The sequence below is a fragment of the Heterocephalus glaber genome, unplaced genomic scaffold (assembly GCF_053883595.1).
Source record: "Heterocephalus glaber isolate CG9 unplaced genomic scaffold, H.glaber_assembly_v1.0 deba00000546, whole genome shotgun sequence".
NCBI classification, from domain to species: Eukaryota; Metazoa; Chordata; class Mammalia; order Rodentia; family Bathyergidae; genus Heterocephalus; species Heterocephalus glaber.
In genome coordinates this window covers 8,957,903-8,982,113 of record NW_028258147.1, presented here as the reverse complement: position 1 = coordinate 8,982,113, position 24,211 = coordinate 8,957,903, and the positions used below count along the sequence as shown (strand labels likewise).

The window sequence follows — 24,211 nt, the reverse complement described above, 5'->3', positions numbered from 1 at the left end:
CTACATTCCTTTACATCAGTATTTATTATTTGCTTCCTGAACAAAAATTTTGAAAACAAGCAGAAAATGAATGCTTTTCAAAAAAACAAAGAAACTTAACTCAATAGTGAAGTGAAAAATTGCTGAGAAGTTAAGACAGCATCACAGCAATGTCCTGTACACCTCCTTACTGCCATTCATGCAAACAAAAAATGTAAGACTGGAGCCTCTCTTCTCCTCCATCCTAAGATGGTGGGACTAGATGGCCTCCAAAGAACTTGCTGACTCAAAGTTGATTCTGCAAATAATCAAATGTTCCTAGGGTTGCCAGATCTAGCAAATATCAATATAGAATGTCCATGCTCCATGTGATATTTAGGACACACTTACACTAAAAATTATTAGATGTTTATCTGAAATGCAAATTCAACTAAGTGTTCTATACTTTATCTGACAACTCCTTTCTCCCTTCTCAGGAATGGATAAACAATGCTATAATTTAACTTCCAGACTTGGATTTGTATATAGATGCATTATTTCCTATCTATCCTGCTCAAGTAAGTTTCCAAATGTCCCTAACTCCATGTCTCCACTTGTAAAGTAGGATAGTGATAATAATAACTTCCTCATAAGGCTGGTGTAAAGAGTAAATCAAATAATCTATACAGTACTTAGCACAGTACTTGGCATATACGATGAATTAAATAAATGTTTGCTCTTGTTATTATACTTTATTATTGCTGCTTGCATTGAATTAATATTTGTTGAAGACCAAACAAGTTAATAAGCAAAGTTTAGATTTTATCACAAAGATGGAAAATGTCTTTGCTAAGCAAAGTAGAAGTAGAATATCTGTGAATAAATTGAGAGTCCCTAAATTACACTGTAAGATTTTCCTATAATCCCTTAATAATAATTACTGTCAGGCTTCAGAATAAGGAAAGCTTACAGAATTTTCTTGCAATGATTTATACATTTCATTTTTCATTTCAATTGAGAATAAAAGGCATAAGAATTGCAGTGAAACAACCAAGATAAGCCACACAAAAATGAGGAAAGGGTATATACATAAATTAAAAACATACTTATTACTAGCCCTTATTTTTTCAAAACAAGAATTGACAGTGACCACCAATACAACATTTCTCTGGAGAGGCTGGTTAACACTACCTTCCTAAGATTACCTTTCCTTGGATAACAGTCAACATTTAAGCTTTTCTCTCAGAAGCGCCCTATCTACCTCTGCCACCTTCCTTCTTCATGAAGTCTCCTCAGAACCCATCAACACCAACACAAAGGCTGTAAAATAACATTTTCCTCTTGGTTGGATGCAAAATCCAGAACTGCAGGAAAGTTCTTAACGCAAATTGTTTCAAACACTATCAACTCATTCTTTCAACTGACTAGAAAGGTAATAAATAGATAGATAGATAGATAGATAGATAGATAGATAAATAAATAAATGGCTCCAAGTCCTCAATTACAATCACTTTCCAAAGACCCTCTTTTCCCAGAGCCAGCATCCAAGTAAATGATTCATTTTTAAAAAACTAGTATTCATAGGTATTTCAGGGTGTTCCATAAGCTCAAATGCGTTCTTTCTTTATTGAATCTCAAGAGATTAATTATCCCTCTCAATTCAAGTCTGTCTTCCTGTTAACAGATCCCAGTAGTCTTATCCTTACACAATCAGATAAACTCCAGATTCCAAATTTTAATGAATTTTTTCTTGCTTTACTTTGCCGTTTAAATGTGAGGACTCTAAAGACTGTGTGGATCTCTATAGGGCTCTCCATTTCTTTCTAATTTCCTTAATAAGAGGAAAAGTACAATGACTCTGTCAACTTCATGGATACACACTGATGTTTGTAGGGGGGATTTTCCCTATGATTATAGAAATTCTGCACTTCACATCACATTATTGGTTAATTTTTAAAAAAGAATTTAGTGGTTAAGTTGAGAGCTGAATGAAATTGAATGGAAGATTTTGCAAATATCTGGGTGATACACTGATCAGAAAGAACCAAGTTTAGTAAATTTGGATATATTATCAACCACACTGAGATAAATGGCCCTTAGAAGCTTTGGAAACAAAATAGTACATATGAATATATTTTATAACATCTAAGTCTATTGCTAAATTGGGGTTCATAAGTTCTACTTTAAGAAAAAACCAAATAAATATGCATATTTAGCCACCTTTGGGTTTTGAAGTTCTCTGAAGAAGCAACAATGACAGAGACTATGTACTGTAGAGTCAGGAAGATCCCACCCCATTGCTATTATTTTGTATCTGTAAAACACAAATACCAATTCCTAAGTCAGATAATGTCATTTGATTAAACATAATACATATATTTTATATTTCTTTATATAGATAACTCCAATAACAATAGTATCTGGCAATTAGTAAGTGTTCTATAAATGCTGATTTCCAATATGTTCTTCTTCAGCATTCTCTTTGAAATGTAAATATAATTAAAGAAGTCACACATACTTTTTAAATTACTTTCTAATGCTTTGATGATTAACTTAACAGGAACATGAACCATGAGGTCTCCTCCATTAAAGAAGAATCCAACATGGGAAAAAGCATGTCTATTGTATGAAAGATTCTTTCTACCTGCTCTTCATCCTCAACCTGTATGCTGAAATATGAGATAATCAACATTTGACCGAGTTTGTATCATAAAGAATTATATTACATTTGGTAAAGTTGTCCAATGTCATCAAAAATGGGAGGGAGTAACCAGCATGGAGGATACACTTAGAATTTACTTTATTGGTTTGTTAAGCTTCAGAAACATAATGAATTTTATTATGAGCAGATGGGGAAAGTTGGGAGATAAAAGGAGATGAGGCCAGTGAGCTTGTAAGAGTAACCTTGAGAAAAGCCCTTGAAGCAGAGTGAAAGGTGTTACCTCTAATTCATAAAGTCTTGTGAATTCACAGAGTTTTGGGGTTTGTTTGTTTGTTTTGGTACTGGGAATTGAACTCAGGACCTTGAGCTTGCGAGGGAGGCAGTGGAACCACTGAGCTAAATCCCCAGACCCAAATTCACAGTTTTAAGGTCTGGTTTGATATAATCTCTGATTGAGAGAAAAACACCACAATGGTAAGAGGCAGTGAAGACAGTCTACAGAGAGAGGTGCCATATGCTGGTAGAAAGAAAAATAAGATCAACCAAACCAGAGATACAACGACCTTGAGCCAACGGATTGGAGAAGAAGGGAAAAGGAGTGTTCTAGAGGTAAAATTTAGCAAAGGCATACTTGTGAAATAAAAGCAATGACACAGGCAAAAGTTGTTTTTCATTACTTGAAAGATAATGATATTGTAATGGGATTGAGAGAGAGTCATAGAAACTTCTATCTCCATTAAATTTAGCTTGAACCAATGTGCATGGAACATAAATTTTGTTAAAAAAGCATCTACTTTCCAGGACTGAAAGATGTGGAGGGAGATATCAAGCAAAAGAGGCTAACTCCATAGGAAAACTCAAGCTCACTCATAAAACTGGTTTAAAATCATTAATCAATTACTTGGGTTCATGTCTTTTTCCTGCAAGGGATCTAAGCTCCTTGTGGTTTTTGAATCCTCTATGAAGACTAAAAATATGACTAACTTAAACCTCTTGAATTCAATATGATCATACACAATCTGGTCTGGATTCTGAAGTTAGACAAACTAGAGTAAAATAAGTTTCATTGTTGGCATTGAAGAAATTAATCATGCTCTCTAAACTCAGCTTCCTGATTTATAAGATCAGGTTGTTAAAAAGATAAAAAGAGAAAATGTGTGTGAAGTGTTTGTCACAATACCTAGCAAATTGTAATAAATAAATGGTAGTCTTCATTATTTTTATTATTAAGCTCTTTATCTTTTCTTCTCATACATATAATCCATGGTACCTGATAGTACACATTCATCAGTGAGTCAGGAATCCAGGTAAATCAATGAAAATGAAAAGAACACCAATCAATCTTCCAATTTCTCTACTCTGACAAGATCCTGGCAACTAGTGGTGAGAGAGAGAGAAAAAAAGAAATCTGCTACAAAGATGTATCATCTTTGTCATCAAAATAGTCAGGTGTTGTCACAATTAGCATAAGCCTTTATATATGAAGATAATTTTAATACAATGCTACTTCATTTAGAGATTCTTCTTCAAAGAGCCAAGAAGTAAAAAAGGCAAACAAAAAGTTTTCTCTATGAAGAGAAAGTCAGATGTTGCATCTTTTAAATAAAGAAACATAAAAATACATTTAATTATCAAAAGACAGTCAATGTTTTATTAAAACAAGAGTGAAAAATTAAGCAAAATTGATAAGCTCAAAGACTACACTCTTTTTAGGATATTGCCTTAGAATTGAAGAAAAATTAATTTATAGTTTATAAAGTTATAAATTTAAGGAAATTCTATCAGGGAAAAGGAGAATCATCTTAATTTATTTTGGACTGACCAAGGAAATAATGTTACAGCCTTATACTGGGACCAAGATTTGGCTTTGCTCTAGATCCATAAAAATTATTTTGAATCTAGAAAATTCATATTTAAAAAAAGAATTTAATTCAATATGCAAATGATATTGGACTGTGTCATTTCCAAATTGGTAAAATATAAAATCCAGACAATTCCTATGTTGAAAATATGCCATTTAGTTTTTTCTTTTCCTGCTACTCCTACTTTCTATATGAATTCAATGAAATCCCAAATCCCCTTGCTAAATGGTTTAGCAACACTTGAAATTCGGCAAAGAATATTCCCACCTCCAAGAGATCACATCATTATGGCTGACAGACATAAACAAATATGATGCCCAGAACTGAAGCCTGTTCTGTACCTGCAAATATCCACACATCAAACAATTCTCATTTTCATAAAGATAGTACTGACCATATTATCATAGCTACAGGACACAGTATATAGCTCTCAAACCCTATTGATCTTAGTTATCGAAGTCTTGCCTTCAATGAAGTTAACAGAAATCCTTTTTCTATATGAAAAAAGTTCAGCTTAGGGAGTAAAAGTGAAAGATTTTCTGGTTCCTTTAAAAAGGCTTTGGAGAACGAATCACTAAGTGTGAAACTCCTCACTGCATTTCATTGATCAAAGTTTTATAAAACAAGCAAATGCAGAATTTTGAGAGGCATTTAAAATGCTTGTCTTTTAAAAGTTAATACCCTTTGCTTAATTTATCATTGATTTCTATTCTCTCTTCTTCTCTTGTGTCATCACCATGTGTAAGGGCACATAATGAGATTCTCATTTGTCCAGAATAACACTTGAATTTCTTATGCTTCAGATACTTACGGGATGTGTACACTGTAGGATGTGTGCGTTTGTTTGGAGCTTGTCAACACTACACTTTCCTACTATGTGACAGATTCTGGTGTAGCAGGCTAGTGCCTCTCTACCCCAGCCTCCAACTACTGCACTGCAGGAGGACTCTGACATTTTCAGATTTAGCAAAGCCTAGGAACAGATGCTTTGTACATGTTCTGTACATGTTGCCTAACAGGCAGCTTCTGAGTAGAGTCTCAGGAGCCTGGAAGAAAGCATTTGTCTGCAGCACAAAGTTTGAGGGAGGAGAGAGAAAAATGCTTCCCTCTTCACACCCCTCTTCACACACCTCACTTTGTTTTTACCTCTGCTGGCCAGGCATGCAGTAAGAGGAAGAACACCCAACTCAGTTTCACCTCCTCACTCATCTGTTCTGCTTCTCAGTATTTCTTTGCATCCACCAGATTTACCTCCCCTAGGACACCAGCTCACGTTGAGGCAGCTTTCATTGCTGACACCATGTGACCTCCTCTCTTCCCCAAACTTTCTCCTCTACATCTCTCCTTCCAAACTCCAAAGGCTAACAGTAGTAATAATATTATTCACATACATATACAATACTCACTTTAGTTATAATTTTTTATTGTGTAAAAACTAACTTTCCTGTTCAGAAAGTTTTTCAACTTTTTAATAACAATAATGACAATAATGTCTGTGGGCACTGTGTGCTAAGCAATAGCTTTCATATTTTTTCCCCTAAACAACCCTTTGAGGTAGATATTAGGGCCAAGAAAATTGAGGCTTAGGCAGATTAAGTGACTTGGCCAAGGTCAGACACAGTGAGTGACAGAGACAATATCCAAACTAGGTCTGTGCAGATGCCAAAGCTGAGCTTGCCACAATGTCCCCATGCCACTTCATAAGGTCAAGGTGTGAGAAGCAAAGCCAAAGTAAGATTACAGCACCAAGAATTGCTGAATGTGTTTTCTTTCAACCTTATCAGAAAAGAAATATTTATTTTACTTCAGTAAAAGACAAAAAAAAAACTGTAGACTAAATTAAAGTAGCCTAAACTTTTTTATATGTACTACTGTAGGTGGAATATTCAGTAACTTGTGTTTTACATGAATACTGGCAATGGGATAGAATATAATGTACCTTAATTGATTTATGGATACTGTGTCTCTTAATAAGTCACAGTTAGCAGTTTCCAATTTTAACCCATCCTCTTCATAAGAGCTTGCTCAAAGCATTTAACATCATTTTCTTTGAATACCTGTGGTTAGAGCAAATGTTGCCCACCGTGATAACTAGATCAACTCAGCCCACAGTAAATGTTTTACCACTGCCAGCCATACATGTGCTCTGCCCAGCAAATTGTCCTATAGGTCAGATAGTTCTTGTGTACTCTTCCCTCAAACTAAATCTTATGCTAGTATTTAAGATGATTATGATCTCAGCCTTCTATGTAGTTATCGCTCCACTTTAAACACCTTAGATATCTTTGTTCTTACCTTATCCTCCTATATGTCACTTTCCAACCCTTTGAACATACATATACGTTGCATATGTGTGTATATATATGTTTACATAATGCTTCTGTGAATGGATTTATTTGTCTCTTTGACATGCAAATCAAATAACTCACCTTTATTTGCTTGGTTTTTTAAAAGAAAATACACACTAGTTTAGGAGGAATATGTTTACTCTCCCTATCCTGCAATTGTAATAACAAAAATAATACTCTATATGCTAAGTTCTTCCTTATTTTTTACATTTCCAGTGAATATTCATTTTCAATAACATTTGCTTCTTCATTTTTATATGTCTTTTATGATACAAACCCTGATTTATGTCTGTTTATATCACAAGCATTATTTCTCTTCTTCTCACAGTAATTTCCACAACTTGGGCAATCAATAAATATTGAGTTTGAATTTTAAGCACAGATAGCTAGAAAGCAGAATCATTTGTACTAAACATTGTATAAAACATGGACACTCCAATTAACTTGTCAAAAGGCATATATTAAGCATTTTTTTTGTTAATTAAACATTTTAGTTCCTTCCATTTAGAAAATAGTATAAATCAGTGTTCTTCAATAGAAATATAATGCAAATCATATCTCTGGTTTTAAATTTTTTAAAGACTTCTAAATTTTATAGTAGTTGGGCCAGGAATTTAGTTCAGTGGCACCACGCCCACCTCACAAAGCGCAAGGTCCTGAGTTTGATCCCTGGTACCAAAATAATTAATTAAAATAAAATAAATTTTATAGTAGTCACACTTGCAAAAGAAAACAGAGTAAGTTAAATTTTTCATTATTATTAATTAAAATTTAATATATCCAAATTAATTTTACTTGACCCAATATATAAGAAATATTATCAATACATAATAAATATTAGGCAATTATTGACCACAGTTACACAATAAGAATATATGCTTCCCCTGTCTTCCTGATTTATCTTTATTCTCTTATTGTTTCCCCTTCCATGAAGCCTTCCCTGACCACCCCTTCCTCTTCCAATGACTCTAACTTTTGTGTCTTCTGGTACACTGTGGACAAATTTTTCATTATATTTGTGCATATAAACAAGAAGAAAACATTAAATTTATTCTTGCAAGACTATGAGTGACATGAAGACCAGTGCACATCTTTTCATCTTTCTATTACCCATTTCTAGCACAATATATGGCACATATAAAGCACTCAAAAATGTGACTCAAGTTAGATATAAACAGAGAAAATGACACTTTGTAATAACAAAGTCAGAGTCAAAAGGTATTTCCATAAGAATAGAAGAAAGGATTTACACACTAAGTAAGAGTACACTGAAATTTCTGAAATTGTTTGTAATTATTTCACTTTAAAACAAAAGGCAAACAATAACAGGCATCAGCTTCTGTACCAGAAATCTTCCGATAAAATTATACAATTGGCTCTCCACGAGAAAGAGCAACATATGCGTCATAATTTCCATACTTAGGTTAGTGAGTGAACAAGTTTTGTTCTAATACCAAAATAATTGGAGACCTTGTTGTACTGGTCATTGTGACCCAGACAGAAAACTTTTGATTTACTAAATGGTCACCTTAATAAAACAAAGCAATTGAGTCAATAAAAATAATTTTCTGCCCAAGGTACCTCTTAAATTGTTAGAGAAAAATAAATCAATCAGATATAGGATTTCTTTGGAAGAGGAACCAGTTTAGCTCTGGTCCAATCTGATAGACAAGTGTCATGGAGCAGGGACAGGGGTAGGAGAGAAAGGAACTGGTGGTACACATTCCGGAGTTGCTAGGTTTTCATTGCATCATATTGTATTGCATTGTATTGCATTACATTGCACTGCATTCTATTGTATTGCATTGTATTGCCTTAATGTCACCCTCAGGTCCAACCCTACCTCTTCTGATCTCCCCAGAACAGAAAAATGGGGACTTAGAAAGTGGGGCCCAATTCTCAAGACTCCCTCACACCGCATTGTTACTGAACTCATTCATCCTAAAGAGAATGTCTGGAATATAGCATATCTTTTATTGGGGCCATTGGTGACATGTAGGTTTCTGGTACTCATTGGCATTGCCTCATTTATTCACAATACTTTTGTTAGCTGTCTAAATTATGCTTCAACAGCTTATACAAACAGTCATGCATCAGTTAATGAAGGGAATACATGCTGAGAAATGGTTTGTTAAATAATTTCATCATTGGGAAAACATCATAAGATACACAAATGAACCTGACTATGATGTCACTAAGAGCTATAATTTTATGGAGCCACTATGATATATGCAGTCCATTACTGATTGAAATATCTTTACGTGGTTTAAGACCATACTGTACGTACTTTTCTTCCTTTGTATGCCATGCCATGATTATTGAACTTGATCAATATATGATTGGGCTGAAGAAGATTTAGATACATTTTTTAACTTGATTTAAACCAATTTAGAACCCACTCCATAAAAACAGAAGATGGGGTTCTTCTATTTTTTCCTTAGTTAATATCAATTCAGATACCACAAAATAATTTAAGGCTTTCTCTTATAGCTCATATCATCAAAGAGAAAATAACATAGACATTTCTGTAAAGTTTATTGAATAAACAGTAACCTCTACCATAATAAGAATGCCACAAGCCAAGATCATCTGCACATCTCTTGAATTTACCTGTACTGGGGAAAAAATAATCTAGCACTCTCAGATCCATCATATGGACTTTGCTTCATTTCTTTCACAAGAAAATTTTCCCTCTGTCCCTCAATCACACTTCTTTCTTTAAAAGTGTTTTAAAATGTTCAACTACATAAAACAGAATCCTCCATGTTTAGAAACAATACTTCATATCCTATTTCTTTGTCTAATATTCAAGATTTATATAGATCCCAAATTCATATACTGAATGGTGTGAATAAGCTTTGAAAATAATAGTCACCACTTCAAAGAGAGCAGTGCTATTAATATACAGCTAATATTTTAAACTAATAAATCAATTTAACAAGCGGGTCTTAAATTTCCTTAACTCCCCATGATTTTATAATTCTCTATTTAGCTGTCATAATAAATCTCAATTCAAGTGTGTGACTATATAAATATTCATGCAGAATTAAATGTACACCTATAAATGTACAGATACATATGCAAATGTTCTTTGTGACTTCAGTTTATGAAAATATCTTCTGTTAATTCTTTCGGGAATCATACCACAGTGATATATGTGGACCCGTGTTTATAGCAGCACAGTTTATAATAGCTAAAATTTGGAAACAGCTCAATTGCCCATCAACTGGAGACTGAATAAAGGAGATGTGGGATTTTTTTTTATAAAATGGAGTACTACTCAGTCATAAAGAATGAGAAGCTAGAGATATTTATAGCTAATGGATGCACACTGAGGCCATACTCTTAAGTGAAATAAATAGGACACACATGTGTAAATATGGAATAATTTCTCTAGTGTGAGAAACTGAAAGTGTAAATAAGGATTAAAATGTATAATAGATAATGTGAAACAGGAAGAAAAGGTCCAAAGGTGAAGGGGAAAGGGGAGGGTGAAGGGAAAGGAAAGAGGGGAAAAGAATAAATGTGAGAAAAAGAAAAAACAGAAACAAAGTCTTTGTAAATAGGGAGGGATGGAGGGGTCAAAGGAAGGGCAGGGGAATGGGGAAAAAAATAAGAACTAGGATACAAATTCCCAATGATGAATGTCAGCATATTAAATATAATTCTATATAATACTAAAATATAATACTATATAATATAATTAAATATCATACTAAAATGTACCAATAAACATAATGAGTAATAAAAAAATCTCCCAGACACCCATTAGTCTTATAGAAATGACCACTTTGATATCATTTACATGTAATATATGAATTTGCCATTATATCATAATCACAGTATAACGACATTGTCTAAGATTTATCTATTAGACAACTCAGAAGTTTTTTAATGCTCTAGAAAAAAAATTATGAAGCCATTATCAAGGTGAATAAAACATTCCTGTGTCATGCATAATCTAATCCTCCAAATCTCAACAAGTTCTAATTGCAATGACTTCTAAACACCATTTTTGAGTCTTTCTCTGCAATCTGTTATAAGAATGACAAATTGCTTATTTTGGCTCACTGTTGCTGCAAGATCAACCAAAAGCTGAGCTTTGAGACCAAAACTGATAATTGTATAGGCAGAGTTTCCCTAATTACAAGCAGGCAAGCCTAAGTATTTAAGTGGCTAAACTTTAGCACTCCTAAATTCTGCCATTTACTCAACCCAGGAAGCAAAAACCAAGATTCAAAAATTTGTACACTGTTGCAATTTCTTCTGCAAAAGTTCCTGCAGAGTTTAGAGAAAATCTCCTGTAAAGTTTTTCTTATTGCACAGATTAAGGAAACCATTTGATTCCATGGATCGATGCTAATGATCATTAGTGGACAAAAATAAACTTCCTTAAATAAAATATGTGATTCATGCTAAATGTGTGAAGCCTTGTAAACAGCAGGATATGAAAGGTATAGGTGACTAAGACCCCCAACAGGAAAATGGTTAGGTATGAGAAGCAATGCACATGTCCAACAGCTTGATTTATCTATGTCACAATATACACATATAACATCAGGATATATATGTATGGTATAAAATATATATGGCATACAATATATATGGTATACAACATGATGTTTGAATATGTGTATATTGAGACATATATATTACATATTTAATTTTTACTTCTCAGTTAAAATAATAAATACAAAACAAAGAAGACTAGCCAATAAGATAGAGATCATAGCCAGAAATAAATTTGTATAGACAGGTACCAGGGGTTAACAATACTAAAAACAAATAGCCAAATAAAGAACAAGAAAAAGTCATAACAATAAAAAAACACAGTGAACATTTAATGAATATGTAGGCTTTTCTAAGTGCTTTAAATATATCATCCTAATTTACTTTCTTTTTTAAATTTTTATTTTTACTAGTTAATCATTCTGTTTGCAGTACATAATGATTACATTCATTGTGCTGAGTTGGCACATGTACATAGCTTAAGTCTTTTTTCATCCCTTTCCTTCCCTTTTCCTCCCCCTTGCCTTCATCTCTTGATCTCCTTCCCTTTTGCTGATTTATCTCATCAGCTTTTTATTTATTCCCTGGATACAAAGTAGCTGAGGAAATGCAGGCCCAAAGAGTTACTCCTGATCTCACAATTATTGAACCTCTGATGGGGACCTCAATTCCAGGCCAGTCTCAGTGAATGTGCCTAACTAGTTCCCTACAGTGTCCCCATCCCACTCTATCAAATAGTCTATGTGGGGGGAGGGCTAATGTGAATTTCTAAGAGAATAGTCAAACTGGAGGTTGTAGGCAAGATTCGGACTTGGACAGATGGTTTGGGGTCCCAGCTCTGAGGTGGAAGCTGGGCAGGGACATAAACAGCAATAAGATTAGGATATATGAGACAGTGTCCAGAGATTTTTTTTCAAGGCAAAATGACCCAGGAGGAAGAAAGTCTTTGACATATATCAGATACCATTTTGAGGTTCTAGCCCCATATCAGAGAAAAGTTAAAAATGGATACCAAAAAGTAACTCGGTATCCTCAACAAAGCCTGAATCCCTTTGCTCTTTTCATGAGTCACAAATGTCCATTAAGTGTGCACAGGTCTGTGGAGACAGGGTCTGCATGTCACTGCAGCAGAGCACTAGGTCCTAAGCTGAGCAGTACTCAAATTTAGCTTCTAAAATCTCAACTCACAAGTAGCAAATGCTATGCTTTCCTCTTTTCCAATTATCACTATCTTAATCCTCATACATGTTTATTAGAAAAAGATAACAATAAGACATCTACTTAGTTCAGTCATCTGAGAAACACCATGGATAGTATCGTACTGTAGGTCAAATTATGCATTCAATAATCAGTCAATTTAGTAAATAAAGAAAATCAAATTGCTTATTTTGCATCATGCAGAGCAGAAAAATTACTATTTGAATGTTATGCTTTTCAAAGTGTTCTACTGATGTTAGGTAGACATAATCATATTCACTAGGCATCTCTATACTTTGCCATTTTGGTATGTTTTTTTATACTGCCTCTTCTTCTTGGAATCAAATTTCTTTATCCTTTGGGAATGCTTAATTCCTTAATGTCAATCAATGTTTTTCACTAAGGAAGCGGCTTCTGAGTTTTTTCAACTAAATTCTTTAATCAGCTTTTGTTCAAAAATTGTTTATATCTGTCTGCATTACAAATGCTAGATTTAACCAATCTATCAACCCAGGATAATATGAAGAGGAATTATGTCCGTTCATTCCTTCCTCTTAGGAACAAAGATACTTTATTTTATATTTTTGAAGAAAGAAAATAATAGGATTAGACTAAGATTGAAAACAACAGTATGTCAGACCACAAAAAAGGCATGTGGCCTTTCTAAAGCTTTCCTGTCTAGTATGGGGAATTGTAATCCATTCATGCTAAATGCTTTGACTATGCTCATTACGCAAAACACATTAGAGCCTGGTATATTTTGTTACCATAGCTCTGCCTACTGGGAACTATAATTAAAGCACATTTGAGCAAATGCAATTTTATTTGTTATTAAGCAACTAAAAGCTTAGTCAACCTTGCAAATGTGGCATTATCTTAAGATTACTATAAGAGCTGGCCAACTATCCAATAAATTTTATTAGATCCTATCTTTATTAGTCACACCTTCCATTTCTTATTTGGGAGACTTATATCCTATATGATCATGGTCCTCAAACTTTAGCATGCACCAAAATCACTACCAAGCTTGTTAAACACATTATAAGGCCCCAATCCCAGAGGTTTTTGTTCCTTAGGTTAGGTCTGGGGTATGACCCTGAAATTTGCATTGTTAGCATGTTCCCCAGGGGATGTTGATGCCTGCCAATATGAGACCATATTTTAAGAATCATTGCTGTAGTAGTGGTTAGAGCTTCTGAGCCAAACCCACCTGGATTTACCTTCAGCTTGCTCTCTCTCTCTCTCTCTCTCTCTCTCTCTCTCTCTCTCTCTCTCTCTCTCTCTCTCTGACACACACACACACACACACACACACACACACGTAGCCCATGAGCAGGTTACTTCATACCTCCAAGCCTCAGTTTCTTAATTCACATAGTGGTTACTACAATACCTATTTAATAGGTTTATTGTGAGAATTAAGTGAGATTAAAATATGGAAAGTGCTTAGAGTAGTTCCTGGCAGGGGAAAATCAACAAAGGAAAGTGATCAGTTTATCATAGTTGTCAATTGAGAAATATGTAACAATCTTGTTCAACATATTCATAATCAGTGCTGTGCATCAGACTCACCTGAAGAGCATTTGTAAAATGCACACAGTGAGTTGCTCTCCTCCTCAGAGAGGCTGTTGTACTATAATAGGTGTTTCATTGGTCTTAAAATGCTATGTGGATTGTAAAATGCATAGCCACATAAGGTATGATCAAAAACTATAGTGAATGCTTAAATTTTAAAAATGTGTTACAGTAAAAAATACATTGCCACTAATACTTTCAAATACACCCTCTCACTATGAACACACACTATCACATCATTCTTACCACTTTCTGAAGCAGTTTACAATTTACATTTATGGAAATTTCTGTCAAATGAAAATATCACCTTATTCACAAGATGTGGTACTGTGAGACTTCTTGTTCTTCCCTAAACTCAAAATTACCATGAAAAGTAAACATTTTAAATTTATTTAGGACATTAAGATAGCCACTACAGCACAACTAAAGATAATCACAAAAGTGGACTTCCAGAACTACTTCAGAAAGTGACAAGAACAATGAGACGTCTTCAAAGCAAGGAAGAGTACTCTGAAAGGCATTAATGGTAAGCTGTCTTTTACTCTAGTAAATTTTTAATGTTTAAATACTCACCATATGTTTTGATCTCACCGCTTGCATGTACCAGCAAGTAAGAGAACATCATGGTTAACTACAATTATGATAAATGAATTAAGCTAGAAACAGCAAAAATATTGTATGACTTCACTTGTGTGAGAAATCTTTAAAAAAGAAGAAAAGTAAAATATACAGAGATAGAGAATAAATAGTGGTTACTGGCACAGAGAGGGAGCAGGAAATAAGCAGATGTAGGTCAAAGGATATAAAGAAGGATCTACATAGAATAAGTCTGGAGTTCCAATGTACAACACAAAGACTACAGTTAATGAAATAGGACTGTATTAGGGATTTTTGTTAAATTAGTAGATTTTAGGTTCTCTTGTCACCAAAACATTATGTGAAATGACAGACATGTAAATTTGCTTCACCACACTAACCATTTTACTACCATTATGTACCTCAGATATAGAAAGCACATTCAAATTTCAGAAATGAGAAAATGTGAAGCACATGTGCATCCTGGAATAGGTGGAATATAGAAGGTAGGGTTGAAACCTGGGGGTTGCTTCCCAGGGCATGTGTGGTGCAATTTTGGCTCAAAACCACAAACCTTGTCGGCATGATAGCTGCAAAGAGGACTGGAAATTCAAATGCCTTAAAGTTGAGAAAGTCCACAGTTAGCACAACCCAGTATCATAACCCGCTGCATAATTCCATAGGCCATTAGAAAAATGAAAATATTTCTTCTTGGTATAACAGCATCCAACATCTAAACTTGGAAGACTTGGAAGAGGGCTTCACCACCGAATAGCAGTTACCCACATGATGAGAACGAAGAAGTCCACTGATACAGCAAGTCAGCTTGGAAGAGTGGATAGCACAGTAGCAGGAAAGTGTCAAGGTAATCAGCTGTAGTGGGGCTTTTTTGTTTTATTTTCCTAAACATGAATTCCAATCTTGAGATTTGAGGGTTATTGGGGGAGTTCTTTCAGGGAGGCAAACATGATTTACATCCTAGGGAGTAAAGAGGATGGTGAAGAGCATTCATATAAGACTTGGCCCTAGAAGGTTTTTATTTTTCATCTTCATATTTAAATTGCATTAAAAAGTGCTAAAAATAAGGAAAGCCAATTTTGTGTAGTCTGATTGTTCTATCAAGTTTATGAAACTGCAAATTTCCCTTCAATTTGGGAATCTTGGATGAAGGTAGGAAAAGCAGTGGTCCTATCCTCAACTTGACATCACTGTTCTCACCCATAAGAAATGCATTCTTTCTGTAATAACACAGAACTGGCAATATCTCCTGACAGTTCTATTTGGGAATTCAGCATTTCTAATAACCTCAATAAACTGTCTCTGATACCCCATGCTTATGAGTTAATTATATCAAGAAAATAAAATGATACTTATTTTTCTTTCTAAAAATACTGAGATAAGTCTCTAAAGAAATGTTAAAATAATATAGTTATATTCGCAGATTTCCAGCTATGAAAATTTTATTTCAGCTCTTGCCTATGCCTTGATTAGCAAAATCCCTCTAATGGGCATGATCACTAACTGTTAATTTTCTAATTGGGATTCAACTCAATGGCCAAAATAACACATGATACTTAAGTCAGGGAATACAAGCACACACTTCTGTAAGTTTCAAAGAGTGACAAATCATAACAATCATAATTAAAGTTGAAAATACACAAGTGTAGATGGTTTTCTCATTTCCTCACTGCATTAGAAACATTACACACTACCAAAGAAATCTATACTTCCAAAAATAGATTTTTGTGCCTTAGGAACATTTTTGTTCCTGCCTCATATTAAATTCCTTTCAGTAACTATATATGAAATACTTATCGTGATACTATTTTTAGAGCTATGATGTTCTTAAATGTTCATACTTCTAGTTATAGAAGGGGAAATACAAGATATGAAACTTTTAAAAAATAGACTAATGTTTGCAAAAAGAAAGAATAACACTGATTTCATAGCAATATTTACATAATTAAATGTCTGTCCATATAGATAAAATTTAATATAAAACAAAGTCACCTGGATAACAACAACTTAGATACAGTCACACTGGTCAAGGAGAGTATCTGTCAACTTGAGTGGGGAGGAAACATCTGCATCTTTATAGGAAACTAGTTCTTATTTTACCACACTAGAGATGACAGAGTTTTACTTGGGCTTTTGTTATTCTTTTGTTTCTGTTTCTGATTTTTAGTTGCACCATAAAGGTGATCCCCATTTTTTTGCAAAAGAAGAGGAAATCTGGTCTTGAAATTTTTCCCTACTATCCATCATGTGGTATCCAACTAAATCATTAGAACCACCAGCGCTTTACTGAGGGATTGTGTACCTGTTCTATTTTGGCCAAAATGTGTATAAATCTCCAAAAGTTTCATGTCATTGATGTAGCTCATGATTTTAAAGATTTGCAGTTTTTTCAAAAATATAAGAAAAGCCTTAATAAATAAGCATTAGCAGCAGTTCAGAGGTTCTGATTTATTTTAACCAAAACATTAATTACTTCAAGTCCTCTGTTGATGAGAAAATAGCAGCTCCCACTCCATGTATCAAAGCAATTTGTTATTATCCTTTGTATGCCCATAAGATATCATTGGTGTTTCTCATATTTATCTGAATGTTCAATTTGTTGTCAATAACCTCCTCTTAGTTATATGCATTTAGCTATGGACTTGTGGGTGTTATTTGCTTCATATGAAATATGCTAAAGAGAATAATACAATAATATCAGAGGATAATACAGTCAAATGCCCTTTCCTTGTTTGATGTAATGCCTAAAACTATAGAAAATGAAGACGACATCACACACATCACCCTAATGAGATCTTCAGAAGATTTTTCAACTTATCACCACAGATAAAATGCAGTAAGTAAACACCAAGTATGTGGACAGAGAGACAGGGAGACAGACGAGTAACACATTTTCAGTAGATATACCCACAGGATCCTAATTAACAGATGAACATCAGCTTTGATCCATATTCTAGGATCACAAGGATTCTTCCTTGGCTTCTGTTTGTTTCATTATTTTATTCAATTTCCTACATGGGAACATAAAGGACATAAAAAGATCATAGAAGGGAGAGCAAACACACTGAATAACTGAATCCAATGTTGAAAAGAAGCTAAAAGGTTAGGAACAAGGGCTAAATTTGATAAGGTTAAATAATCTAAATAAATTTAGAATGAATGAATAAGTCCAAAAGGACAGTTGCTTAGTGCAGGATGGAAAAGTTTGCTTTCAAAGCACACAGACAACTAAGACTTACTGATTTTAGTCTATAGAAAAGATAATTGGAATCAACAGTAAATGGATATTTGTTAAATTAATGAATGTAGTGTAATATCAGTGGGAGAAAGGAGGAAAGGGCAGAGGAAAGAAGGAAAGAAGGAAAGGGCAGAGGAAAGAAGCCAGGGGAGAAGAAAAGACAGAGGAGAGGAGAACATCTATATAAACAAGGAAGCAAAAGCTCTACTTGTGTCTGGCACAGCCCAGACCACCATGAAAGTATTAGAGTATAAGTCTGAGTAAATTGCACACATTCAGGAGGAAACTGTCTTGGTCATTTTCTGCATTGCTGGGACAAAATACTCAATGCTCAATTCTTAAAGGAGACGAAATTCATTTTGGCTCATGTTTTAGTCCACAGTCAGCCAGCTCCAAGGCAGGACAGCATGGCACAGGAGCATGGTGAAGGAATAGCTGCTCACCTCATGGCAGAGAGGAAGTAGAGAGAGTGTGAAAGGAGGCACTGGGAAGGGGGATACACCTCCAGTGACCAGACCCCACCTCCCAGCAGCAGACCAGCCATAAGTCCCCATGATCCAGCCACCTTCCAAAAGCCCTGCCTATGACCACATGAGACTTGGGGGGGGGGGGGGCATCTAGATATAAACCTACACACACACACACACACACACACACACACACACAGAGTCATATCTAGCCTGGAGATCTGATCATCATGTTCAAATAGCCTTAGAACTTTTACAGTAAAAAGAATTTGAGGGCACTGTGTTTGATCAGAGTGGTCACAAGGTACACAGATAAATGGAAGTCACCAAAGCCTCAGTGTCACAGCTCTCCAAAGACAAAACGGCCCAGCTTGGGAGCTATTGACTACTCTGTCCAGGAGATGTTGAATCCTTGAGTGAATGATCCTTGGCAAGATGTACAAAGCTTATTCAAGCATAAAACAAGTGGTAGGTCCAGATAATCATTAAAAGTTTTTTTCATACCTTTAGATTCAAATATTCAGATATTTTTTCTGTGGTGCAAATTAGATTCTTACAAAACATTTTCCCTTATAAAAACAGTGAAAACAAATAGCCTCAAGGAAGTGAACCAAATCTTTAGGAAACCCTAAGGGACCCCTTACTTTCTTGCTTGTTTGCTCTTTAAAGAATTAATCTCCTTCCCCAGGACATATTAATATCTCTTTGTCTTCTGCTATACTGGCCAAATTTGAGAATTTGCACAGTCTGCTTTATATTGCTAAATATAATAGCCTATCCAGTATTCTTCCTTTGGGAGAAATCCCTACTCACTTTCATATATAATGTGCATGGATCTGAGGCATATCTCCCTTTCTTCAATAGAGACTATTCCCAAAAGTAAGCCTGAAACATGACAAACATCTGCTCCTATACACAGTTCAATACATGATATTGATATGTATTATTGCTTGGAAAATTCTGAATTTAAATTCTGAATTTAAATTAATGAATTAAATTCTGAATCAATTCTGTAATTCTCAATTTAACCCACTCCTGTACAACCTCTGCTTCCCCCACCCCATAGCCCAGCTACAGGGAACTGAAGTAAATCAGAATAATTGTATATTTGCCTAAAAAGCTATAACTACTTAGGAGATTCTGCTAAAACAGAAAATACAGTGGTAGCAGTAGTATTCCAAATCTAATATAAATTAGTTATGTAAAAACATTTATCTAATGTAATAAATATTTTAAAATTCATAAGTATTTTTGGGTATCTACTATACTTACAACATTAAAAGATGTGGTTTTTTCCATTAAGTTTATTGGTATATTTTAGGTTTAAAATACAATTACATTCATCATTAGGTTCTTGTACCTTTACATGATGTATCTTAGTTCTTATTTTTCCCCCTTCCCCTGCCCTCCCTTCACCCCCTTCCCCCCTCCCTATTTGCAAAGACTTTGTTTCCATTTTTTTTCTTTTCTCATATTTTTTCTTTTCCCTCTTTTCCTTTCCTCTACCCCTCCCACTTCCCCTACTCCTTTAGACCTTTTCTTCCTATTATACAATATCAATTATACATTGTTTTAATTACAACATCAAAATTTAGAGGACATTACCACAGATTTTACAAAATTTCAAAGGATATAGAAAGCACATTACAAAAATCTTTTTTTAAATAAATTTGACAACTTCTAAGAAGTACCTTGGAAGACAAATTAATGAAACTGACTCTGGAGGAAATATAAAATTTGAATAGCACCTATTAAAGAAAGTATATTCTTAGCTTGAAAACCTACCTATATGGTGTTGTTTTTCCAAATTATGAATTTCTGGGTGTCTCAGTATTTATTAAGAGTATACATGCCTAGTCCTTCTTTTAATAATTGGATGCAATTATTGTTGTCATATGAAGAAATATGAACAAAATTTTTAAATCCTGATTTCTAATCATCTACAGAGGGATGTACCATGTACTTGTAGAATCCTCATAGTTAGGTTTACAAAGACCCTCACTGTAAACTGAATTTTACTTCTAAGGCTTTGGACCCAGACACCTCTCTGGTCTCCAGCCCTGGGGCAGTGACCTGGACTTCATGTGAGCTTGGCGAATGGCTCCTGTTGTTTGGGATAAGGATTAATGGAAACAGACCCAGGAGCAAATCCTTTGTTAATTTTGCAAGCCCTGCTCTGATTCTGGCCCCTGACCCAGCCACTGTCCTGGCAAATGTTCTATCTACCCAGAGGAAGCAGGTTTTTCTAACTACTGAAGCCTTTGGATATAGCTGTGTCATTCAGTGCATGTAGTTATTTAAATTTCATTGAAGTTAATTCCTATTAAATACTATAAAATTTGGTTCCTTTGCTGCACTAGCCACATTTCAAGAGCTCAGTAGCCATATGTACCCTGTGGTGAGTGTATAGGAGTTTTTCATCATGCTCTATTGGACAGTGCTACACTAGGGTACCATTTTGTTCTTGATGTTGTTGGTCCAACGCTATCAAGAAGATAGCGTTTATTCATTTAACAGATATTGATTGACTCTTTCTCTAGCTTTGAGTACATAAACATGATCAAAGCAGACCCATACCTACTCCTACAGAGCTTACATTCTAGTGGAGAAACCAATAACAAACAAGTAAACAGCTAACAGAAAAGATTACTTAAATTGTGAATTTCCATGCAGTTTATCTCTCAGTCTTGTAAAAAGATGTTCTTGTTTCACTCAAGAGAGGCCATCCTCACAATTACCCTGCTTTTCTTGTTTGGTGAATGCAGCCACTGAAAGTTTAGTCTAGGTAGTTTTTTAGTCTTTGTTTCTCTAGAACTTTTACCCATAGCTTAATTCTTTCCTGTTCTTGATTCTCTCTTAAAAGATTCACCAGGCTTTATAGTTTTGATAATCACACTTTTAAGTGTCACTCATTTATTTATATTTCCAAACAGTACAACAAACTAAAAAACATTTCCTCTTGGAAGATCCCACTCTTAAACCCCTCGATTTTGTCATTAGATCTTCAGAATCTCTCTAGAACTGTTTTCTTCCTTCTATCCCCAGTAGGTCATATAATCTAGGCTGTTATTTGTCACACCCGAATTACTAAGAAAGCTTTCTCTAAAGGTTTAATGTCTCAATTTATTTTCTTTGCAATTGATCATCCACTCAAATCATGATTAATCTTAAAATAACATATCATTGTCCCTCTCAGTCTTTCCTGCACTAGAGCAGCTCACCTGCCACAGTTCCTAACCTCCAGAGATATATGCCTGTGGCCCCTCTGCAGTCAGATGCACCTCCCAAGTGCTGAGCCCACCACTGACTACAATGGCACCAAAACAACTGAAGACATTTACAGACAAGATCAGCAACATGTTCCCTGACCTCACCTGTCTCCAGTCAGTTTCCAAATTAGCACCACTTCAAGGGACATTAACAAAGCATTAAGTTCACTGGTGCTAGAGTTGCTACAGTCAGGGCCGCTGGCTCTGAGGCTGGGATCAGAACTGTGTTTGGGAAACTCATTGTTAGCTTTATCAGGAACCCTTCTTTCAAGCAATAGCTCTTCTATGCTATCCATTGCAGGCTTTGCCCTCTTAGAGCATGATGGTGACTTATGGGATTCATTTCCACCTCTTCTAGTTTTTTTCTCCATGTCTCCTCTTCCGTGTATGTTTCCTTCCTTACATCTCCCCAGAAAGCATGGGAAAAGGAGTTAGCTCAAGATTTGACAGAGAAAAGGTAAATAAATACTGTATTAATAAGGAAAAAATTCATGACATTACTCTATCCAAGAATGGGGGTCATTACCTACCATGGCTCATCTATGTAATCAAGTTTCTTTTTTTATTAACTATTGTTTTAAAAAATAAGGCTAGAATTGAAAATAATTCTGGTATTAATCTGACCATTTAAGAATAAGAATTATAAGCTATTTGGTCTTTGTAAATGATTTTAATTTTTCAGGCTACAGCTCGGGTCACAATATATACTTGCATAAATCTCCTCATTTTATCTGGTTTAAACTTTCCTAATCATTTTCTTCCCATAAGTTCTACCAAATTCATCTTCCCCACAAATAAGTACAAACACAAATAAGTACAACAGGAAGAAAAGCTTTTAGAGATAATTTACTTAGTTCACTGACACAAGTAGGAGTTTTAAGAAGCACAGCAAACTATTTTAGCTTATTTTCCCCAATTTTATATACCATTCCCATTTCCCTGTCTCTCACATGAAGCCCACATTATAAGTATGACTTTTTCCTTAAGGTCCCAAACATAAAACTTGAACTAGTAAGAGTGACTTCCAATTGGCTACTTTTAAATTGACAGCTACCAACTAAAATCAGCTCAGATTTGACCATGAGATCTCAAGCAATTTTACCACTGGTCAGAATGATTAAAAAAAAAGAGAGAGAAAACTCATTAATTTATTGTATTTTCAAAATAGAGTTATTTCTTCTATGTAGTCTACAGAAAAAAACTACAATTTGAATTTATTAGCAATTGCAGCAGAACTCCTAAAAGATTCTTTGTTGGAATGGTCTAATCACCTTTTCAAAAATATCTAATTCCTTTTTCAGTAGCGTTAATTGTATGAAAGAAAAATCAAGAATCTTCTATAATCATAACCTGATATAATAATCAAAGGAAAATTCTTTTAGCTTTCTGTCATTTTGTCATCGTTCAATTAATTTTTATATATAGTATGTCCTAAATATATCTGTAGAAGTTAACTGATTCGTTTTTTTTTTTAATTCTTTTATTGGTACACTGAAGGTATAAAACACAATTACAGTTCTCATTGGGAATTGTACCTTTACATAGTGCATCTTGGTTCTTATTTTTTCCCCATTCCTAGCCCTCCCTTCATGCCCTCCACCCTTCCCTATGTACAAAGACTTTATTTCCATTTTTTCCATTTCTCATCATTTTTCATTTCCCTTCTTTCTTTTCCCCTGCCCCTCCCACTACCCCTACCCCTTTGGACCTTTTCTTCCTGTTTTACATTATCAATTATTCATTCTAATCATTGGTACATTTTAGGTATACAATATAATGACATTCATCATTGGAATTTTGCACCTTTACGTATTCTCTCTTGGTTCTTATTTTTCACCCTTGCCCAGTCCTCACTTAAAGCCCTCCAATCCTCCCTATTTACAAAGATTTTGTAATTATTTTTCCATTTTCTCATATTAATCCCATTCCCTTCTATCCTTTCCCCTAGCCCTCCCACTTCCTTCCCCTTTGCCACTTTTCTTCCTATTTCACATTACCTATTATACATTTAGTCCTTATTTACACTTTCAGTTTCTCACACCAGAGAAACTATTCAGTATTTACACATGTGTGTCCTATTTATTTCACTTAAGAGTATTGCCTCAATGTGCATCCACTTAGCTATAAATGTCTCTAATTTCTCATTTTTTATGGCTGAGTAGTACTCCATTTTATTAAAAAAACCACATTTTCTTTATCCAGTCTCCAGTTGATGGGCATTTGGGCTGTTTCCAAATTTTAACTATTACAAACTGCGCTGCTATGAACATGGGTGCACATATATCACTGTGGTATGATTCTTTTAATTCTTTGGGGAAGATCCCCAGCAGTGGAATAGCAGGGTCAAATGGGACTTCCAGTCCTAGTTCTTTGAGGTATCTCCATACTGATTTCCACAGTGGTTGCACCAGTCTACACTCCCACCAGCAGTGGAGCAGGGTTCCTCTTTCCCCACACCCCTGCCAGCATTGGTTATTGGTTGATTTCATGATAGCAGCCATTCTTTCTGGAGTGAAGTGGAATCTCAGCATT

At 34.8% G+C, this 24,211-nt stretch overlaps 1 protein-coding gene and 1 long non-coding RNA gene across 27 annotated transcripts in view; one reads left to right on the top strand and one right to left on the bottom strand.

The window, feature by feature from the left end:
• Grm8 (glutamate metabotropic receptor 8) overlaps positions 1–24,211 on the bottom strand; it is an 867,398-nt gene that overhangs the window by 543,716 nt on the left and 299,471 nt on the right. The window lies entirely within an intron of this gene.
• The window catches only part of LOC106010385 (uncharacterized), a 72,776-nt gene that overhangs the window by 18,738 nt on the left and 29,827 nt on the right, over positions 1–24,211 (top strand). For 15 of the 20 annotated variants that reach the window (XR_015448700.1, XR_015448704.1, XR_015448707.1 and 12 more), the window contains 4 exons: positions 456–536; positions 2,519–2,658; positions 14,508–14,637; positions 15,411–15,552. This is a non-coding gene — a long non-coding RNA (uncharacterized LOC106010385). Of the gene's footprint in view, positions 1–455; positions 537–2,518; positions 2,690–14,507; positions 14,638–15,410; positions 15,553–16,872; positions 17,433–17,461; positions 19,582–21,606; positions 22,975–24,211 lie in introns of those variants that run through there. The other 5 variants (XR_015448709.1, XR_015448710.1, XR_015448708.1 and 2 more) reach the window with 5 other exon arrangements.